At 37.1% G+C, this 20,271-nt stretch overlaps 1 protein-coding gene and 1 pseudogene across 6 annotated transcripts in view; both read left to right on the forward strand.

Moving 5' to 3' along the window:
• SYT1 (synaptotagmin 1) overlaps positions 1-20,271 on the forward strand; it is a 566,059-nt gene that overhangs the window by 424,337 nt on the left and 121,451 nt on the right. The window lies entirely within an intron of this gene.
• LOC116563677 lies at positions 2,787-6,857 on the forward strand (annotated as a pseudogene).

Genomic DNA, 20,271 nt, shown 5'->3' on the forward strand with positions numbered 1-20,271 from the left:
CCTTTTAGAACAATCTATTCATTTAGTATTTTAACTTAATTATTTCAAACATTACAATAAATAGCTATGACTCTATTTTTCTCTTATAAATTTCACTTATGTCCATTTTTAAAATTGTCTCAGTTCTGCACCCAGGATCAGGTAGATCATCAAATGTTTAAACCTTTTTAACATTTTGTTCCTATTTTTAAAATTTATTTTTATTTCTATGCCTTCCACTGATGTTTGTTATCTCTAAAAGCAACATAAGGAATAGATAGCACCAGAAAAAAACTGAGCCTTTTTTTTAACATTCTGCCCTGATATGCTGCAAGCTCTCACGACTTGACCAGTACTGTTTTGTTGTTTTGTTTCCATTAGAGAATAAGTCTGTCACCTCTGCTTTGTGTAAAATTTGGTAAAGAGTGATTTTTAAATGAGATTCTGTAATCCAGTGCAAATGGAAAAAAAATTGATTGCAGAATTAAAACAAGTTGGAACATAATTTAATTAGCATCCAAGCAGAAGGGGAGAGAAACTACTTTAGTGCCTTAATGGAAAATCAATTTTGCAAGAAAATTTCACATTTTTAAGCTTAATTAGAAAAACATTGACTTCACAGAAAAGCATGTGAAGAATACATATTCAATCAAATGACAACAGTTTTTTAACTTCCAATGGGCAATTCTTTAGTACTTCTTCAGAATGAGTTAAAGTCATTATTCCTTATGGCATCTTTTATGCCCAAGGATCATGAAAGAAGTGATGATGTTTCTAAGTACATTTAGCAATCAGATGGCAACTATGCTTTCCAAGAATCTCCACCTAACAGTCAATGCCCTGATTGGAAATCCTTATAAAAGGTTAATCGCTGGAACTTTAAACAGGGATGCCAATGAGAACCTTCCTGGTCATTCACAACCTATCACATTTGAGAAATGTAACAAAAACATTAATTTGCATCTATAGCATTTCAGGAAGTTACACTTGTTTCCCTTTACTTGTTCATTGTTTATCTTCCCCACCATCCAGGCAGCAGCCATGTCTATGGTTCCTCACCAAGTCTAATCACAGAGGCAAGCACCTAGTAGGCGTGCAAAAATATTTTTGAATGAATGAATGGAGATGTTTATTATACTCTAAGAAATGATTCCAAATGCCCTTTTTAAAGTCCGTATTAATGGTCATTGTGTTCCTATTTTACAAGTGAAGGTTAAAGTGTTCTGAAAGCTAATCAGCAAAATGTCCTAGCTCTGAATGCTGAGAATAGTTTAGTGCCTCTTTGGGGTTTTTTTTGATATGTTTCTTTAAAGATAGAGGCAGTACAGATGCTTAGCAAAATCAGCCTTGTTATTGTTTATGTTTATGATTTTGAAAATGATAACAGATTTTGTTTCAATAACTTTTGTTTGTTTGTTTGTTTATTAAAGGCTTATTCAGTGTCTCCTTCCTCTCTGTAACCCTCTTTTTTATCCTGTTTCCATAATGTACCTGGAGCTCATAGATTAGCTTAATTTAACTTTTGTTTAAATTTAAGACTTAGAGCTATGGTGTAAGTCTCTGCTTACATCATGGAAATTGATCTAGAGGAAAATGGGAAAGAATTAGTTCTAGGGAGAACTCAAAGAATGGGAACAAAATCTAAGTTTATCATGCCTAGAATATTTGTTGTTAATCAATTTTATAATATAGTAGATATAGCTTAGTAGTACTGGATTATTTTAATTAGTATATTAAAGCTACAATATGTATTAGTGTACCTAATATCTGTGTGTCCATATCATGGGACTTGGAACATATTGATTTCCCTTGAAATTGCTACAGAAGTATAGACGTGTTTCATTTTTTATGGTATCTTGGGCCATAGCTGTGGTTTATTTGAGTTTGAGTGTTTGGTTTGAATTTCTGTCACCAATTATAATTGTATTCTTATGCATAATAAATGTTATCCACTTTATGATATGGTTTCCAAGAACACGATAGGCAAAAGCAAATAACTTGAAATATCTCTCTTGTATGCAGGACTGTAATTTGATTACCGTTCTAGTTAAAAAGACTTTTCAGGCACAGGTAGAAGAAATCCAAATTCTTACTTCAGAGTTTCTAAACAAAAATATAATTTTTTTTATTTTAAATTCCCTTGAAAAGTAATACAAATTAGACTGCAATTTGAAGGAAGAATTAAAGCGAGGAGAGACCCTGGGCGTTTTCAAAATGCACTTTTACTGCCTTCCTTTGTTCTCCCTCCCATTGTCGTACGTTAGCCCCAGTGCACCTGCCTTCCCCGTCACAGCGACAACCACCCAAAGGTTTTGGCTCACAGCCTGGCTCTCTAGTTTCCAAAGTTCATCTTCATTAAAGCCTATATTAACTTCTCTACCTATGCTATAAACACGAATAATAGCTACCATTTACTAAAAGTCTACTGTATGCTGACAAAAAAAGCGAAAACAAAATTCTCATAACATTCCTCAAAATTGGCATTATGAAATCTGTTTTACAAAACAGAGAAGGAAGGGACCTGAAACCCAGGAAAGTTTAAGTAATGTGTCCAAGTTCACCCAGGCAGTGCCAGAACTAATTCAAACACAGGTCTAAAAGCCTACACTTTCCATTTTTTGAGACTGAGTCTCGCCCAGGCTGGAGTGCAGTGGCATGATCTTGGCTCACTGCAACCTCTGCCTCCTGGGTTCAAGCAATTCTCCTGAGTAGCTGGGATTACAGATGCCCACCACCACACCCAGCTAATTTTTGCATTTTTAGTACAGATGAGGTTTCACCATGTTGGTCAGGCTGGTCTTCAACTCCTGACCTCAAGTGATTCACCCACCTCAGCCTCCCAATGTACTGGGATTACACAAATGAGCCACTGTACCCAGCCCACACCACCTTCTTTAAAGAATCTGTCTTGTTTTTTTCAGATCTATCTGGTTCCCAAACCCATTTTCACTCTACATTGCCATACTTCCATGAAGAGAGTGCAAGGATATTGTCTGTTTTGTTTATCTATTTATGCCCAGCACATTGCACTGTAACTGCAACATCCAAAGTGCTTAAACAAATACTTTCAAGTAGATTGGTCAAACAAATTAGAATTTAACAAACATGTATTCTAATGTTATATCACCTTTGAAAGATACCCAGCTATTCCAGTTGCACTGCTTATATGGTATCCCAAAACATTTTTGAATTCCAGTCCCTCTCTCCAAATATCTTTCTTAGTGTATAATATATTATTTTATCTGCTCTCAATAATGACTTGTCTTTGTCTTGAAAAGGTAAATTTCATCGAAATGGTTATAACTGTGTAGGGTCAAGTGTAGGCTATTAGCTGATGATCAAATTAGATAAAAGTTTTAATTACTGAGGTAAAGTGATGAGATGGATGTTCTTGTGAGATTTATATTCTGACTCTGTCCTAAATGCTTTGTGCATTAACATTGTTACATGGTCTCTCAAACGGGTTGCCATGGGGAAAATTCTCATTAGGAAAAATAAATTCTGATACACGTAGTACCAAGAAAATATAATTGTTTTAATAGAAATCAATGTAAGTATAAGATTTTCTTTTTATCCAAAGAATAAAAGGACTGAGAGTTTTCAGTTGAATTTTAAATAAAGCAGTGGAAAGTGGTTTTGGGAGCCTGATTTCATGTATATAGCCTGGCAAAGCAGAAACTAAGTGGGGATTGATATAGGAACAAATATAAAACAAAAGGAGAATGAGAATAATCATGTAGACAAGAGCAGTCTTGTCTACATCTGCTTTTTCATATTATTGAAATAATGAAGAGGATTTTGAGTGGGAAGCAGTGTGAGCAACCAGGAGAATGCCTTGTTTTGTCTTCCACAGATTTAAACCTTTTAAAATGTAATCTTTTCTTTTGAGTTCATCATATGCTTCGGAGCAATTTTTTTTATCTTGTTTGTGAATCTTCAAATTAGATGTTTTTACCTTCTGTCTTACTCCTACCTACCTTTGAGCAGGCCAAATGTTTGTGCTGTAAAATCTTTAATCCATTACAATCTGTTACTCTGCAATTAGATGAAATGTCAGTGACTGAGTTGTACTAGCTGTACTACAGAATAAGGGAGGAGAATGAGGACTTGCTGAAAAACAAGAGCTTGAGCAACTAAAGAATCCAAGACAGAGGAAGCATACACAGACACACAAACTTACTTGCTTTAAACATGACTAAATTCCTGCCAGTTATGAACAAGAGCTTTTAAATACTGCAAATTCATTTTATTTATTCATTCTTTCATGGATTCATTATATATGTATTAAGCCTCTTTGATAAGCCAGGAATTGTGCTAATTTCAGGGAATACAGTAGTGAATAAGATAGACACCCAGGTTTGGCCGTTTGACCTCCCGAGCTGGCGGGGCTGTGCCATGCTCCTGCCAGACGCCGCGGGGTAGTGAAGTTCGAAGACTCCCGGAGCACCCAGACCTGGGCATTGGGTGAGCCCGGGGGCAGCCAGAGAAGCCTGAATGCTGCCTGCTTGAATACAGTTATGGCCACCCAGGTGATGGGGCAGTCTTCTGGAGAAGGAGGGCTGTTTACCTGCAGTGGCAGCATTGGAATGGCCTTGCCTAAAGACATGTATGACTTGCATGACTTCTCCAAAGCTGAACTGGCTGCACCTCAGCTTATCATGCTGGCAAATGTAGCCTTCACTGGGGAAGTAAGTGGCAGCTGCTGTGATTACCTGGTCAGTGAAGAAAGACAGATGGCAAAATTGATGCCTGTTGAGCATAACAACTTTTCAGACAGTGAAAAAGGAGAAGGACTTGAAGAGTCTGCTGAAATAAAAGGTGAACTTCATGGACTGGAAAATGTGGAACTGAGAAGTCTGGAACTCAGCGTTGTAGAACTTCAGCCTGTATTTGAGGCATCAGCTGCTCCAGAGATTTACGGCTCAAATAAAGATCTTCCTCCTGAAACACCTGGAGCAGAGGACAAAGGCAAGAACTCGAAGACCAAATCCTTTCACTGTAAGTCATGCCAACACAAAGCAGACTCTGAAGAACGGTTTGTGCTTCACATCAGCGTTCACAGTGCCAAGAAATTCTTTGTGTAAGAAAATGCAGAGAGGCAAGCAAAAGCCAGGGAATCTGGCTCTTCCAAGGCAGAAGAGGGAGATTTCTCCAAGGTCCCTATTCAGTGTGACTACTGTGGCTACAATACCAATCAATACGATCCCTACACTGCACACCTGAAACACCACACCAGAGCTGGGGCTAAGGAGCGAGTCTACGGGTGCGTCATCTGCACATACACAACAGGAAACAATATTTGGAAACTTCAAACCTGGAATTAGAAGACATAATTATTCCTTCAAGTTTTATAGAATATCACTTGGGAGATTCCAAAGCCATAGCTATTACATGGCAAACCTAGGATAAGGGAGGTAGTATGTATGAGTGCTGGTAGACCAGCTACAACTTTCCTATACAGTGAAAAAGGCTAGTGAAACACATTCAGGCCGGATTTTTAAAAATCATACTTTCTCAGGGATCTTCACAAACTAGTGGGTGCCCTGGCTGTCTCTATGATAGGCTCTTTCTACAGTTGAGGCCTCAAATGAATTGCAGCTATCCTGGTATTCCCATGGGGGCACTTGTATGAAAAAGGGCATGTATTCCAAAACATTTTTGTCTTTGTCCATTTGCCAAAGAGTATGAAAGAATCCAGTGTAGGATTTTTCTAACTGATAGCAGTTATTCATTGCAGTAAACAAAATATGATCCCAGTAGGGAATCTTGAATTCTGACCTCCCATATTCTATTTAGAAATAACCACTTTATGTTTCATTTTTTAAAATCTGATGATCTCTTTGAGGCAGGTTTCAGATTTTGGCAGTACAACATGAAAGATTAGGAAAAGCATTAATAATCTGTGGGTGGAAAACTTGTTAAAAATCTGAGAGTGAAGCTTGTTTGAACATAGAATTGACTGGGAAATGAAAGATTTTTAAAAAGCAGAAGATTCTTCTCTTAAGACATGAGGAGTAAGTTGTGTGATAATGGTGTGTGTTTTGTGGTGAACAAATGGAAATTGTAAATGTTGAATTCTAGGCTCCAACAATCACTGTCAAGAGAATATTAAGCTGCAAATATTTATGCTTTAAAACTTAAATTATAAAGGTAGTTCATTCTTTCTAACAACCAGTTTTAATGTTCATGGGTACATTTTACCTAAGTGACCGTTCACATTGCATAGAGAAAGATTCACCTTAAGCACAGATTGGCTATCAGGAATTAGTTTGGGGAAGCGGTTTCTTGTGGATTCCTTCACACTGCAAAAGAAAAAACATTTGCCTTCTGGGGAATTGAACTAAATTCTAATCTAGTCTTTAAGACTGGAATGCTAAAAACAAAAACATGAAGGAAATTAAAACCCTTTATTATTAAATCAGTTGGTAAAAAACATTGTTACTGGAAATTGATCGGACTTGAAGCCTTCTGCCAGAAAATAAGGACTTGATTGTCAGGCCTGTATTAGGTTCTAAACCTTAATGCCATGTAGTTGTATTTATTAAAAATCATTCATTGAAAAATATTATTAGCAGTATGAACTTCTGGTCCAGTTGGAAGTTCTTCCATTTGAAAAATGTGATATTTACATGGAACTGTTTGCATCTTTTTGTTTTCTAGTCCCACTCCCCCACACTAGATAAAATTTAAGTTAGAATTTTCCCTTTTAATGAAAGAACAAAAAATGAATGTGTTATTTGTAAATTGATGTTTAGTAACTAGTGATAAACTTGAACTATTAGAATACATTATAAGCCTTACTCTTAGGTAGTTTTATGAAAACAAATATCTTAACTATCTTTTGAACCTATATTCATGTTGGTTTTCAAGATTTTTTAAGTTTTCAAGATTTTTTAAGTAAGAAAAGATTTTCCTCTTTTCTTCAGAGCTGCTTCTTATTTTGTGGCAACTTTTTTGTTTTATTGTGTAATTCACAAGGGGCTGCATTTGTTTTTTGATAAGGCCTATAATTATGGCTGGACGTTTTGCTCTAGTCTTCTAAGAAGGGCCATTTTATTTTTTACAGTCACTTCTAAAGTCATGTGTAATTAACTTTGGAGGCTGTTTTATATATAAGTGCTGAAATTAAAACTCAAGTAGACCTCATTGCATATCACCCTATGAATGTTGACAATGGAAGGAATACCTCGCCTGTAGTATACTGTCTTGCCTATAGTGGACTGAAAGGCTGAGGAAGAAACTTAATTTTCTTTTTTGCTTAAGTCAGAAAAACTTAACAGCTAATGTTGCCAGTTTCCTGGTTGACCTCAGCAGATGAAATGAACAGATAGTGTTAATTCAGATTGAGGAGATTATATGAATCTTGGTTTGTGTAGGTTTACAATCAACATACAATGCTTACTAAATCAGATAGCTTTTACAGTTTCACATGTGTATGTAAGTTCCCTCCCAGTCCCTTCCAATCCCATTAGTTATTGAAATTTCTAATTCTAATTCTATTTAAACATTACAAGAGTGTTTTGTTGCAAATTTTATAAACTTATGCAGTGCAATACGTGTTATTTTTCTGAGGCAAACCAAAGGTAAATTTCTCAAGGTTCTTGCTGCCTTCTTTAGCAGCATTTGAGGGAGGATCTTTTATACATTTGTAATAGATAAAAATAAACCAGATTACAAATCTTTTTTTTAAATCTTAAACCATGTACCAAGTTTTTGGTCCAAATTGTGTAGGATAAGTTAAGCTTAAATTGCATTCTATTAACCAATATATGTGTATTTCTGTAAGCATAGTTATGTTGAAATAAAGTTGTTTTTTTTTTAAAAAAAAAAGGAAGGCCCACTAAGCTTAGTCAATTATGAATTAATGGTGAGACAGAACTGCAGGGTAGATTAAAGCTCAGCCTATGTGGATCACTATGACCCCACTTACTACTGTTGTGTCCTTGGGCATGTTGCTTAATCCTTTCACAAAATGAGATAACATTACTCACCTCCCTGAGTTGTGGCACACTCTAAATGAGATAATTCATGTAAAGCACATAGAACAATACTTGGCAGCAGATAAGCTCTCAAAAAGTATTAGTGGTTTTTGTTATTGAAAACATTGGTCAGAGCCCTTATTTCCTTGCCAACTGAAAAGCATTGCTCTGATGACTAGACTTATATCCTTCCTTTTTTGAGGACATTGGGACAGCCTAAGTGTTCAGAAGGCATTGTCAAACATGGTTTTAATAAAAGAGTAGATATCTGAGCCTCGATCCCATGTGCAAGAGTCTGTGGGGTTCACAAAGATTTCACAAAGAACAAACCCAATGTAAGGCTCAGCACATGTGAGTGGAAGATAGTGCTACCCTGATGTGACCTCAGTGACTGTGTACCAATTAACTCCTAAGCTCTGACACCACACAAAGGAACTCAAAGTTTTTAGGTTCTGCTAAAATAAGACAGACAATAACAAGTGTTGGTGAAGATGTGAAGAAATTGGAATTCTTATACGTTGCTACTGGGAATGTAAAATGATGTAGCCACTTTGGAAACCAGTTTGACAGTTCCTCAAAATGTTAAAGTTGCCAATTCTACTAAACAATTCTACTAAGATCTACCCAAGAAAAATGGAAACTCATGTACACACACCAAAAAAATGTTACAAGAACAATAGTAGCATTTTTCATAACAGCCAAAAAAAGTAGAAACAACCAAAATGTTCATCAAGTGATGAATGGATAAACAAAATGTGGCCCATACGATAGAAAATTACTTAGCCACAAAAAGAAATGAAGTGCTGATCCATGCTATAACATTGATGAACAAAAATAGGCAAATCCACAGGTGGAAAGTAGATTCATGCCTAAGGATAGGGGTGGGATAAGGAATGGGGAATGACAGATAATGGGTATGGGATTTTTTTTTTGGAGTGATGAGTATCTTCTAGAATTAGATAGCAATAATGGTTACATAACCCAGTTAATATACTAAAATTCACCAAACTGTACACTTTAAATAAATAAATTTTATAGTATATGAATAAATACCATTTTTCTCAATAAGCTGTTTCTTATTTTTTATTTTTCTTATTATTTTTAAATTTAATTTAATTTAATTTAAAAAAAATTTTTGAGACGGCGTCTCTCTTTGTCACCCAGGCTGGAGTACAGTGGCACAACGGCAGCTCACTGCAGCCTCAAACTCCCAAACCCAAGCAATCTTCCCACCTCGGCCTCCCAAGTAGCTGGTACCACCACCATGCCTAGCTAATATATTTTTTTTGTGGTTTGTAGAGACAGGATCTTGCTATGTTACTCAGTTTGTCCTCAAACTCCGGGCCTCAAGCAGTCCTTCCACCTCCGCCTCGTAAAGTGTGAATCACCACACCCAGTCCTAAATCTGTTTATTAAAATGCAGTTTCCAGGACGGAGATCCTAAACATCAAAGTGTGATGCTCCAGGCTGACTGGGGTCCCATGTGAAACAGCACTCAGGTATGCTGGGACTGTCTTTCCTGGGACTGTTTCAAAAGTTTTGGGATATTTGCTGAAAATATTCTAGTCTCTCTTTAAACTAGAACACTTGTCTCCAAAATCACACTCCTTATTACCATTTCTACTGATGTAAGGTCAGTACTAAGGTTCCCTTTTCAGAAATGAGGAACCCAGGCCTAGGACATAGGCTAGCCAATGAGAACTCAGGATGTAAATGCCAGTTTTTCTGACTCCATAGCCATTTTCTTCTAGTCTACTCTCCTTTAGGATAAGAAGTTTTATGCTTAATTTTCCCGTAAAATTACGTTTTACAGGAAAACAAAGTTTTAAACCTGAGAACCAATCTTTTTGCATCTTGTTTTCATACTATAGCTTCTCAGAGATTCCCCAGGTTGCTCTTTTCTGGACCTTTTTTCTAGCAACATCATGACTTTTTAAATTGAGATAAAATTGGCATGCAGTAAAATGCACAGATGTTAAGCGTACAGTTCGATGAGTCTTGACAACTCTATACGCAGTGTAACAACTCTATGCATGGTGTAACACCACTGCAGTCAAGCTACAGAACATTTCTTTCCCCCCAAAAAGTTCCTCATAACTCTTTCCAATGTATCTTAGCCCAAGCCCCTAGAGGTAACCTCTGTTCTGATTTTTCTCACCATTGATTAATTTGCCTGTTTTGAGCTATGTACCATGGAATCATATTATTTTGTGTCTGGCTTCTTCAGCTCAAGATGATGTTTTTGAGATTCTTCATACAGTAGTATTGCGCTCCCTTTTATTGCTAAGTGGTATTCTATTATGTGAATATATCAAGATTTATCCATGTTCCTATTGGTGGACTTTTGGGTTGCTTCCAGTTTGAGATTGTTAGAAATAGAGCTGTTGTACATGTACAGCTTTCTATGGACATATGGTTTTATTTCTCCTGAACTGCTGGTTCATAGGCAGGTGTATGTATCACACTTCTTAAAGCTAAGATGACCAGGACCCCAGGTAATAGCCTATATAGGAATGTACTGTGATACCTACCGTATGGGCTTCAATCATGTTTTCTTCTCATTCTCACTAGACTTCTTGATGATGCTCAGCATTGCCTTGATTTGACCTGGGTACTATGTTGGCTATCCTGCAGCATCCAGCTGGCACTTCATTATACACACGCTTATTCTTTAAGTGTAGGTGCATAGCCACACAATGCTGTTACATAAAAAGATGCCTTGTTTACCTATTCCTGCTGTCTCAATAGGTAGAATATAAGCTTTTTATAAGTGAGGAAATTGTCTTAGCACTTTTTCACATCACAGTAGTTAGCACTTAGGAAAAAGTATGGCATAGATCAAATAAGCACAGAACTCAGGGTCCAAATCACATCAACTCAGCCTTATTTCTTCATATATTAAATGCTATTGAAAAATGTAAAACAAATTATGTACTTATGTGTTTGAAATTTAAAAGTTATTAGTCTAGCACAGGTTTGTCCACTGCCAAATGAATTCCTAAAATAAGCAATCAGATCCATCAAGTAGCCATTCACTTTCACTATTTTATGGGGGAAAAGCAATCCATTGTTTCCAGAACCATTTAAAAAGTTGAGGAGTATTTTCACTCTGGCTGCAGGGCTGGTGAACATCTCAGCATCTTTATCACCACTCCCTTCCATTCTTCCCAGATTTCAAGTGCCGGAAGGCAAAGTGGAATGACCCCTAAGCTTTTTTTCCCCCCCGGAAAGCTGATAGAAGAATTCCCTGTCAGCCTACTTTATGCAAAACAACTTCTGGCACTGGCTGTCACCCTGCCATGCTTATCTCCACTCCTCTTACTTTTTGCTTTACTTTAAATGTCTCTCGAATCATTAATTATATGCAATTATTTTCCCCCTGGGACAGGCCACAGTGAGATTGTGAACCAGAGATAGCAGAGTACTCACTGGGGTGACTTGCTCCTGGGCTTCAGGAGCTGGCAGACTTCTGGCTTGGAGAGCAGCAGAACATTGCACAGTAGGCAAACCTGGGGCACACAAAGCTACCTCACGCCAAGCTTATCTGCTTACAACTTTAAAACACTTACAGGGCAATGTTGTCAGAGGTGACTGCCGGGAGAGGTGTCAGTGCCCTGGCATCAGGAAGTGGTCAGCACACTGTGGTGAATTTTTCCTTAGGGTTATTCATGGACCTGAAGGCGGGAGCTTAAGGGTAATTTGGACCATATGAGCCCCATAGGTCATGATAAATGATTACATTTGTAGATATTTGGGTGTGTTAATGTCAGCAAAAGTTGCAAAATGAGTTTTGACATGGCATTCCAGAGGTAAGATACTGACCTATGAAGAATTGATCAAAATTTAAAAGTTTTTAAAGAAAGAAAGCTACCGAGCTGTAAGAGTCCCTAAATGTACTGCATTGTGAACTGCAGCACTGACCATTCTCCTAATTTAAACATTCTCTACATCTGGTGTTTCTATACATCTCTGTATAGAAATTTTAATTACTTAGAAAGGTTGAAAAAGGCCTGGAACCAGAGGCCAACTGTAGACATTAGGGAAGTCTAATTATTTCTCATTTTCCCAGATAAGGAGTTTTGCCTCTGTTTGACCAGCTTGATAGTCACCAGGTGGTCCTTACTCCCTTCTAAATTCCTCGGTTAAGGACTTTTTTTTTCGGGGGCCTGTTCAATGGTCACCAGGTAATTTTCACTCTCCTGTTTCCAGCATCCCCTCTGAAAGCCTTCTACACCAATATTTCTCTTTTCATGTGGACTATAACTAGTTAATATGCAAGAATAAATTTCTGGACCCTGGATAACACTTGAATACAGACAGGAACATTTATGAGTGAAGTGAAAGGCCCCATGTACAAAAGGAAAATTTGAAACTATCTCTAGTCAACTTTCTCATTCTCAAAGCTGCAAATATACTCTGGAATGTGGTCAGAGGTTATGATTTGCCACAAGTTAACCAACTGCTCTTCCCTTTAAGCTCTGATTCTATATGAATAAATCAATATTCTGAGAAGGTGCTTTCCTGAATTTTCACATTCTGCTAGTGTTTTAAAGAGAGGAGAAAAAAATGTCTTTCAGAAACCAACATAGTGTCAGAAATAGTCTGCTCTTAATTGTATCTCTGTGTCAAAAAACAAAAACAGGGTGAGATTAGAATATTAAAATAGGTAGAGAGTGTGGAATTTTATGTTTTTATTTTAGAATATATTTTTGGATAGTCTAAGTCATAAACAGTGAATATAGAAAGCAGCCTTTGAAATGCCTGCCTGAGATAAAATCAACGTTAATGTTTAACTTAGAATCTGAGGTGAGATGCTTGCCTCTTTTCAAGGTCATTGACTTTCCAAGCTGTGTATACTGATGTGTTTGCGCTGGGGCCGTGTAGCCATGTTTGAAGATGACATAAGGCAATGGAACCTACGTGTTGCAGTAGGATTGCCTGATTTGGGTTAAAAAGATGCCATTTTTGTTTCTTTTTGGTAAACAGTGCTCTCTGTTACCCGGAATATCATGTATTGTGCAAAGTTACCTTTACCCATGTTTAAGCTCACATCTATTAAGTATCTGTTTAAGCCAAGCATTGTGCTGTGTGTAACTCATTTACTCACAACACTGTGGGGTAGGCACCCTTATTATCCCCAATGTATAGACAAAGAAGGTGAAACTCAGAGAAGCTGGAATTCCATGTGGCCAAGTAGCTAATAAGAGGAGGGCTGAGATTCAGAATTTTGTCTGACTGCAAGGTTCTTATCCATCATGTTAAATTTCCTCTAAGTTAGAAAGAGGTTGCAGGACCTACGCTAGGGATGATGTTTTGGTCTGCAACACATACACTCTACACATGCTCTATAGTTGTGTGTTTCCTTACTCCAAACCCCCAACCATTCTGCCAACACCACAACACCACATGGAACCAAGGGAGGGCTGCAGTAGCCAGCATCCATTCAACACCTTTTCCAAGTCTCTTAGCTGCTCCCAAGATTTCTGGGCCACTCTTTCCATGATACACCTATGTGTGAAAAATCCCATATAAAATTCAAATGCTTCTGTTTTCAAGTCCCTCTATCCCCCATCCTTTGGTTTATTCCATTCCACGATATTGCAAGTTCCTGAAAAAGATCAGTAATCACTTCCATCTCTTTCATCACCTTTTCTTTTACCAGATAGGATGAGGAGCATGGAGGAGAATATCCATCTTTGTAATTATACCTAAAACACTAAAGATCAGTGAAGTGTATATTTTAATGTTCTCCAAATAGCACTTAATTAGGAGTACTCATATATGAGAAATGTCTTTTCAAAGTAAATGTTCTGGATGCTTAGAGTTTTCTAAGCCCCTGTGTTTCATAATGCAATATAAGCTCTTTATTAGTACTCTCGGGCTGGGGTAAGATACTGAGCTGTGAAGATTTGCCCAACATTTTAAAATTTTTAAAAATTAAGAAACCTATCAAAAACGTATGGTTCCCTAAAATGTACTGCAATGTGAACTATGGCACTGACTATTCTCCTGAATTTCCATCCCAAAACCCTACCCCTCATGAAAGAAAGAAAAGTAGGGAGAGAAAAAGCACATGCTACATCTTACAAAACTAGATAATTACTAAATACTTGTGATTTGGTCCCCAAATTATCCTTTTTTGAAATCCTACTCTTTAATATTTTAAAGAATAAAATGCCTGGAGGTTTCCATGTCATCATTACAGGAATTATTCTGACCAATTTTATGTACAACTCTGCTAAATTTGTCAACATATTTTGTTAGATCTGAATCTTGCAGCATAACTAGTCTGTATTAGATAAGGAATGGTTATCGTCAGTTTCAGTTATGACTCTCAAAACTTCATGTCAGCTGGTGCTAGCCCTGGTGTCCTGTGTCAGCGCACCTTTCTTGGGTGATTTCTGAAGACTGATTTTTACCACCACTGCAAATCCCCAAACCCAACCCCTTCTACCTGCTGGCTTGCGTTCCTTTTTCAGAACTTTCCAATTTTGTGATTCTAAATGCTGGTCAGTCCCCTTGAGAAGAAAAACAATGGATAAGTTTAATTTAAATCTGAAATAACTAATTAGTTCAATGAAATCTCACAAAATATGTTACAGATATTATTAAGCCAAATTTGCAAATGAGGAAACTGAGACTCACAGAGGCTAAGAAACTTTTCTAGAATCATATAACTAAGCAAGTAATGGCAGAAATTTAAATCAAAAGTTTGCTTTATTCCAAAGTCTATGTTAATTACTATTTTCTCTATTTTTAAATTCTGTTAAAGGGGCTTCATGTTAAATTTCTAGTATTTGGGAGTTCAGGAAATGTTCAAAAAAAGTATGAGGGAACCTGGTAATGAATTTATGAAAAAAAAATGTATCATGTGACTGTGGTGGTCTTTCCTCTTTTAATAAATTGATTGAAGGTTTTCCTGAAAAAGTGATCAGGGATAACTTTAATAGGTGCCTATTTAAATTATCATACAGGCAGTTTGAATTCTAATTCTTCCTCTTTTGGTATGGTAGAGGAAAGAAAATAGTTTATCCCAGTGACTGCTACTCCATAGACAACTGAACTGAACCTGGAGATAGAAAAGGGATGGGACATAGCTGAATTTTAACAAGGCTAGTTTAGGCCAGTGCTGCTCTTCAGTGCACTGGGTTTGAGTCTGAGACTAGCGTTTACCAAAATGTGTTGTAGAAGTTATCAGGAGATATATTCATGGAAAAACTGAGTAAGCACAAGAACCAAACTGTCTTTCAGATTCTCATGTTCAGCACATAATGAATTCAGTGCCCTGAGCTGGAACTTAAATAACTGGGAGCAGAAACCAGTTCATCATGTGTAATTTCTACAGGAAGATAATTCTTCAGGTATTGCGTGATCTCCTCCAAGTGGAGCACAGCCACTTGCCCAGCCACTAGAGTGCCAGGACGAAAGGAGAGAAGCAGAGGCTGGGAACATAACAGAGGGGTGCAGTTGATTGTTCCTCTCAGGCCAAAATGGAGTGACCCACCATTTCCCACCAATCCTCCCATTATCAGTAAACAACCTGGTTAATGTTCTCTAAGAAAATGGGCCATTCAGCATGCCCCCTTTCCAGTTGAAATCACATGCACTTGACTTCAGAACTGAGAACGAAAATGGTTCATCCTAAATGCAAGTTCTAGCGTGGCTAAACAAAAATTTTGTAAATAGTAAGCTAAAATCTCCCAAAGAGTTTAAGGCATAACTTATTCAAACATATTCTAAGACTGTGAAAATTGAGGACTCATCTATCCTCAAATGGAAACTGCTGCTGGCATCATCTTCTGTGCCTTATCCTTCCTTTTAAAAAAACTCAGATTTATCACTTAAATGTCTGCATCTGTTTGGAATTACTTTCATGTTCCATATATTTCTATTTTTATTAGTCCATATTTGTCGTCCAAATGTAGGTCATCATACAAGTGATAAGTTTAAGTAAGATTCACATTCTCTTTTTTCTTATGGGTGTATCATTGAATATTATTAACATTGTCTCACATTTGCAGGACACTTACATGTGCTATAGAAGCCCTTGGAACCTAGCCCTGTATTTCTGAACCAAATTCTCTCCATCCTCAAACCTCAGGACATTGGGCATTCCTTCAATTATGTCGCATATATGGTAGTTTCTAATCTGTTTGGGGCTCTTAAAATAGAACCCGAATCTCTTTTTCAGAATGAGCGAATGCAGTGATGAGTATTTATTAATTAAGGGAAAAACCTCCACTTGAGGCAACTGGGGATGACTTTCTAAAGACACCAAAATCCAAATAGAAAGGCATTCAAATGTGGGAAGAAAAAGTAAACCCAATTAAGACCCTACTGAAAGTATTAAATGTTGAAATGGATATCTGAAAGAACCAACTTCTTTGGAGGATTTTTAAAAATAAGAATTGGGGCACGGATTTGTAGTCTTGCTTCAAGGTAAGGGAATAGACAAGGTGATCTCCGTGGGATCTCACAACCCTGTAATTCATCAAAGAAGGTATTTAAAAGCAAAGCCATGGGGGGAAAGAACAGTAGCATCAATCTAAATCAAGGCTTACATGCATTTTCTCTTTTTTGTTCACTTCTAATCTCTCCCTGCATTTTTGTAAGACCCATCACAGTAGGGCATACTCTCTACAATTACTTTGACAAACAATGATAACAGCACTTGGGTTTTTAGTGTCTTCCAAAGTAATCCACTTTTGACAGTGAAACATAGAGGAAACTAATTCCTGATGCTGTGGAATACAATGACAGATTTGGAAATCTGATTTGCCAGAGTGGGTTTCCATGTATCAGCCCTGGCTGACATTCTTGGGCAAGTACCCATAGGCACAAACTCTCAATGGAAAGTTGGATAAATGTAATACGAACAATAGTCATAAGTTGACTTTCCTACCAGGTACCTTGTAAAAAAAGGTACAAAATTTTAAAAATCTTTTATTTCAATGAAGTTTACTTGACACCAAAAACTTCAGTCCAGCAATGTGAAATTTTACATTATGAAGAATTACGGCAAATAGAAACACTAACAAACTAAGCCTCTAGCTGTTATATCTGAAATACTATACATACCCATATTTATGGATGCCGACTCGCTCTAACATAATTTTACATATTAAAATAGGCTCACATGTGCAGAAAGCAGAAACTGGACCCCTTCCTGACACCTTACACTAAAATTAACTCCAGATGGATTAAAGACTTAAACATAAGACCTAACACCATAAAAACCCTAGAAGAAAATCTAGGCAAAACCATTCAGGACATAGGTGTAGGCAAGGACTTCATGACCAAAACACCAAAAGCATTGACAGCAAAAGCCAAAATAGACAAATGGGACCTAATCAAACTCCACAACTTCTGCACAGCAAAAGAAACAGTCATTAAAGTGAATCGGCAACCAACAGAATGGGAAAAAATTTTTGCAGTTTACCCATCTGACAAAAGGCTGTTATCCAGAATTTACAAAGAACTAAAACAGATTGACAAGAAAAAAACTAACAAGCCCATTCAAAAGTAGGCAAAGGTTATGAACAGACACTTTACAAAAGAAGACATACAAACATATGAAAAAATGCTCATCATCACTGGTCATCAGAGAAATGCAAATCAAAACTACACTGAGATACCATCTCATGCCGGTTAGAATGGCGATCATTAAAAAATCTGGAGACAACAGATGCTGGAGAGGATGTGGAGAAATAGGAACACTTTTGCACTGTTGGTGGGAGTGTAAATTAGTTCAACCATTGTGGAAGACAGTGTGGCGATTCCTCAAGGACCTAGAAATAGGAATTCCATTTGACCCAGCAATCCCATTACTGGGTATATATCCAAAGGATTACAAATCGTTCTACTGTAAGGACACGTGCACACGAATGTTCATTGCAGCACTGTTTACAATAGCAAAGACCTGGAACCAACCCAAATGCCCATCGACGATAGACTGGATAGGGAAAATGTGGCACATATACACCATGGAATATTATGCAGCCATCAAAAACGATGAGTTTGGGTCCTTTGTAGGGACATGGATGAACCTGGAAACCATCATTCTCAGCAAACTGACAGAAGAGCAGAAGATCAAACACCGCATGTTTTCACTCGTAGGCGAGTGTTGAACAATGAGAACACATGGACACAGGGAGGGGAGCACTACACACTGGGGTCAGTTGGGGAGAAATAGGGGAGGGACGGTGGGGGGTGGGGAGCTGGGGAGAGATAGCAAGGGGAGAAATGCCAGATGTAGGTGATGGGGAGGAAGGCAGCAAATCACACTGCCACGTGTGTACCTATGCAACAATTTTACATGTTCTTCACATGTACCCCAATACCTAAAATGCAATAAAATAAATAAATGGGGAAAAAATAAAATAGGCTCAATTTTCAACAATAATAAAATGGCTACTTATACTATGACTTCGTGGAATATTAGATAGCCGTTAGACATACTTATATGGAAAAATGCTTTAGTATGTTAAATAGAAAAATCAAAATATAAAATTATATATAAATTATATATATGCTTTTGTAGCGTTTTTTAAAAACATTTGCATATGTATAAAAATAATTGGAAATCTGAAATGAGGATAATTATCTTAGGAGGCTAAGATTATGATATTTTTGTTCCCATTTTCAATACACACAGATACAAATGCACACACACAGACATACACATTTGATGCAACAAATGACCACTCTTTCAGAACTCAGTCCATTATATTATGGTTGAAGAACAGACTTACATTAAGTGCTCTGCCATGAGTTTTAAGAAAAAGTGAGTAAACCCACATGACCCTGCCTTCATTCCCTTTTCTCCTCTCAAGACCTCTGCCAGCAAGAGCATACACACTGAGTGGGCCATTGTAACTTAGATCCATCTGGTAAGATTCTTTATCTTTTTCCAAATTAGTTTGTTCCAAAAGCATCCAGTAGATTGTTCAAGAGAAGCATTTAGCATTTGCCTTTAATAAATGAGAAAATAGGAAGGTCAAAATGAATTAGCTTTTAAAAATAAGACCTAGCACACCCCTGTGGTGCGTCTGTGGGGTCTGAGATGTGCAGCATCATACATATATCACTAGAAACTGAGACATTTGGAAACAGCTAAGAAAAGTCATGTTGCTGGAAATAATCATGACTGGCAAAAAAAGCTTTTTGTGAATATTCCCTACCCTACAAAGAACGGGACAAAAATAAATACATAAAGACTTATACCCTAGAATAATATAGCAGAAAATATCTTATTAAAAGACTTTCAATACCTTTGCGATACCATGACACAATCATATTAATCCAAAATACTTTCTTGAAGCATGGTTTTTAAAGCTTGCCTTTTGAATGCCAGTTGGGCTATATTATAAGTAGCCATCACATTTTTTGTTTCCTTTTTCTGGCCATGTCAGAAAACTCTTTGGTAGTTGGTAAGTTTGCTCTATTGCAAAAAACCTCTTAACCTTGGGACATTCTGCTGTAATATATGAGTCCCATTTAAGTATCTTCCCAAGAAAAGCATGGGCATTGTAGTGGGGGCCAAACCATCTGCTTATTTTAATAAGGCCTTTGGCCTGCTTCTGATGATTAAGGAGAGTTAACTCCCTGGCTAGCCTACCAGAAGCTCAGAGAATGAGAGTTCCTGGTATTTACAGTGTTACTTTTTAAATCAGTTTAAGAGTGTGACTAATAAACCTTCCTAGGCAGTAAAAAGCTATGTTATGGCTGAAAAGAAAAGAAGCAAATAAACTTATTTTTGGTGGATGTGAGAAAACAAACCATTTGGATACTGAACAAGGAATAAATACTGTTAAACACTTAATTTCATACATAAAATATATAGTGAACTTATTTTAAGCTTTCTATTGCCTTTTAGATGCCAAATTCAGATCTAATTATAAATGCCAGCTTTGAGTAATTCAAAAATTTATATAAAATCATTTCCATGAAACTTACAGTTTATGGAAAACAGAGAAAGGATTGCCCATTTCATGTAAGGCCTGTGATTTCCTCCTTTTACGCTGATTTAGCATGGCTACAGATAAGGTTCATAGAATACGAATGTTTTTGTAGTCAGACCTGGGTTCGGATTGCCTCTGCCATTTACTAGCTGTGCAAACTTGAAGTCAGCCTACCTCCCTGTGCTTTAATGTTCTTATGCATAAGACAGAGAATATAAAACCTCATCACAGTGTTATTGTAAGGATTAGATGAGATGCAGTATGCAAAAACACCGAAAACCAACAAGTATCCAGTGAATATTAGCTCCCTTTTCTCTTTTCCTTCCTCTAGGCTCCTGGGCTACTCTAACTTA

This window comes from Sapajus apella, unplaced genomic scaffold, assembly GCF_009761245.1.
Source record: "Sapajus apella isolate SASKATOON/1434 unplaced genomic scaffold, GSC_monkey_1.0 scaffold2, whole genome shotgun sequence".
Taxonomy (NCBI): domain Eukaryota; kingdom Metazoa; phylum Chordata; class Mammalia; order Primates; family Cebidae; genus Sapajus; species Sapajus apella.